The following is a 3,685-nucleotide window of genomic DNA, read 5'->3' as shown; positions in this document are numbered from 1 at the left end:
CCGTATAGTACAGGAGAAGCTCACAGGCAGTTTGGACTTCCATTATCTGTTTAGGTTTAATGACTAATGTTAACTAGCATGTTAGTGATCAGTAATTAGCCTATGTCTATGTTAGTGATCAGTAATTAGCCTGTGCCTATGTTATCTCCTTACATATACCTACGCTCTCCGTCTCTGTAAGATTGGGAATGATTGAGATTTCTCTTGGCACAGCTACCAGGAGCGCCAAAAAAGCACCATGAAAAGCGGCAGATAAGTGACAAAAGCATTGAAAAGGCGGCAGAAAACATCGAAAAACACACACACACACATACACACACACACACGCACGCACACACAGACATACACACACGCTCAGACACACACACACGGTGTTTAACATCAGAGATTAATGAGATGTGAGATTCTTCCTTTAATCAAAGCCGACGGAGCAGAATTCATGTTTAACTTTTATTTGAAACAAGTTTTATTTCAGTCGCTGTGTGTGTGTGTGTGTTGTGTTAATATTGTTAATGGCTATTAATGCTGCTGATGCTTAAATGTACATTTATCGTTAAATGTAGATATTATCATGTGATATTATTGTGTGTGTGTGTGTGTGTGTGTGTGTGTGTGTGTGTTGTCCTGAAGTGTAAATAAGCAGCATGAGTGTGTATTAAACATCATTAATATAATAAAAGCAACTGTGATGCCCATACAAACTCAATTTGTTTCTGGTTGTACCTCTCAGCTCGGTAATTAATTGTGTGTGTGTGTGTGTGTGTGTGTGTGTTTAAAGGACCCCCCCACACACACACACACACACACCTGAATGGGTTTAAAAGCGTCTCCGTGTTTTCGCTCTGCTGTGATTTGTCAAGTCTGAAAAAGGCTGAGTCGGCCGCACGCTTTACCGGTCGGGTTAGTGATGTAATGGAGCAGAAACACACACACACACACACAGACACAGACACACACAGCGCAGGTATCAATCTAATATGCTGATGAACAGACACGTTACAGACTGTTTGGATCAGACGCAGCAGATGCAGCAGAGTCAGCATCTCATGAATATTCATGGTCGGGAAGGTCAAGTGATGCTAACAGCAGGAAGTGGTTCTAACAGCAGGAAGTGATGCTAACAGCAGGAAGTGGTTCAAACGGCAGGAAGTGATGCTAACAGCAGGAAGTGGTTCCAACAGCAGGAAGTGATGCTAACAGCAGGAAGTGGTTCAAACGGCAGGAAGTGATGCTAACAGCAGGAAGTGGTTCTAACGGCAGGAAGGGATGCTAACAGCAGGAAGGGATGCTAACAGCAGGAAGGGATGCTAACAGCAGGAAGTGGTTCTAACGGCAGGAAGGGATGCTAACAGCAGGAAGTGGTTCTAACGGCAGGAAGGGATGCTAACAGCAGGAAGTGGAAACTTCGGACGCACGAAGAGACCAGGAAATGGCTCATATGTGTAGGCAATTAAAGGTAACTTTGAATGTCTCTATGTTTCTGTGTCGTTGACATTGATAATTAAGTGTGTGTGTGTGTGTGTGTGTGTGTGTGTGTGTTTCTTTCTGTGTGTGTGTGTGTATGTGTGTGTCTTTCTGTGTGTGTGTGTGTGTGTGTGTGTGTGTGTGTGTGTGTGTGTGTGTGTGTGTGTGTGTGTGTTTCTGTATGTGTGTGTGTGTGTGTGTGTTTGTTTGTTTGTTGTGTGTGTGTGTGTGTGTGTGTGTGTGTGTGTGTGTGTGTGTGTGTGTGTGTGTGTGTGTGTGTGTGTGTGTGTGTGTGTGTCTGTGTGTGTGTTTGTTTCTTTCTGTGTGTGTGTGTGTGCTTGTTTCTTTCTGTGTGTGTGTCTGTGTGTGTGTGTTTGTTTCTTTCTGTGTGTGTGTCTGTGTGTGTGTGTTTGTTTCTTTCTGTGTGTGTCTGTGTGTGTGTAGCAAACCCCTATGTCCCTATGTTTCTGTGTTTCTGTGTCTAAGTGACTGATGGGAACACCAGTCTGTGACATCGGTCCAGCGTTAAGCGAGATCTCTGCAGTCGGCAGCGGCAAAACAAGCTACAATATAAGTTAGTATTAAGTGTCCAGCTTGTATTTACCTTCACCAAAGTGCTCGTTTTGCCGCTGACAGACTCAGATTATTATTCTAAGCATCTGACAACATTATGGGATGGATCCCTACAGAGATAGACCCTTTAAAACCTCTTTGAGACCTTTCAGTTTAACTAGAAACAGCTCTGAAGTCGCTAGCACTAAACCCACCAGACTCCATGTAAAAAAGCCATACTTTTAGCGTGTATAGAGCCAACATACTCTCACATGTAAATCAGTAAACTGTGTGTTTATTTCAATCAGAACTAGAGTTGTGGTGGTTGGGACAGTGGACAGATGACCCAGAACGGCTTTTCATAGTTTTATTTAGTTTCTGTCGACTTTGAATGAAGTGTGTTTTACGAAGCTTAAATGGCTGTTTATTTACATGGAGTCTGGTGGGTTTGTAATTTAACGTATTAAGGGACAGTTTGTGTTGCTCTGTTTTTTCATCCCCTCTTCTTCTTTCATCCCTCCCTCCCTCCCTCCATCCCTCCCTCTATCCCTCCATCCCTCCATCCTTCCCTCCCTCCCTACCTCCCTCGTCCTTCCCTCCCTCCTCCTCCCTCCCTCCATCCTCCCTCTCTCCCTCCCTCCCTCCTCCATCCTCCCTCCCTCCATCACTCCCTCCCTCCCTCCCTCTTCCCTCCCTCCCTTCCTCCATCCCTCCCTCCCTCCTCCCTCCTCCCTCCCCTGAGTGAGGCTCAATGGTAAAGTCTGTAATCTGTCCGGTAATCCGGTGTAAATCCAAACGGTAAATTGGAGCTCAAGTTTCTGATCAGCAGCTAACGAGACCGCGGCTTCCATTCCCTTCACGAGTTCTTCACTACTAATGAGATAACACAACAGGACAACTACACAACTACACAACAGGACAACAAGACAACTACCCAACTACCAAACTACACAACTACACAACAGGAAACGTCGAAAAAAAGGGCGAAAAAAAGGGCGAAAAAATGACAAAAATGTTGGAAAAAGTGACAAAAATGTTGAAAAAATGACAAAAATGTCGAAAAATATGACGATAAAATGACAAAAATGTTGGAAAAAGTGACAAGTGACAAAAAAATTGAAAAAATGTCGAAAAATATGACGATAAAATGACAAAAATGTTGGAAAAAGGGACAAAAACGTCAAAAAATGACAAAAATGTTGGAAAAAATGACAAAAATGTTGAAAAAATGACAAAAATGTCGAAAAATATCACGATAAAATGACACAAATTTTGGAAAAAGTGACAAGTGACAAAAATGTCGAAAAAATGTCGAAAAATATGACGATAAAATATATTAGTGCAGCTGTGACATCACAGGAGGTGCATTTGAAGACACAATTTCTGAATATAGGTGATGTGCATTTCAGGAAAGAAAGGTTTGTGTCTTTTTTTAGGGGACAACATGTATCATTTTATGCATTTTTCAGCTTCTTGATCCCGCGGTTGATTTATTTTTATTTATTTTTTTAAAAGTTGGACATGTTCTATGTGAGTTTTTTTATCCTCTTAGTGGTTTTTTGGCCTAACTTTGGATTATTTTTTGCATTATACAGCTGGGGGATTTTGCAAGTATCATTTGATATTTTTTATTTTGTTTCCCTCCCAAGCGGTTTTTAAGATTTTAATG

Source organism: Perca fluviatilis, chromosome 13 (genome assembly GCF_010015445.1).
Source record: "Perca fluviatilis chromosome 13, GENO_Pfluv_1.0, whole genome shotgun sequence".
NCBI lineage: Eukaryota > Metazoa > Chordata > Actinopteri > Perciformes > Percidae > Perca > Perca fluviatilis.
This window is presented reverse-complemented; position numbering follows the sequence as displayed.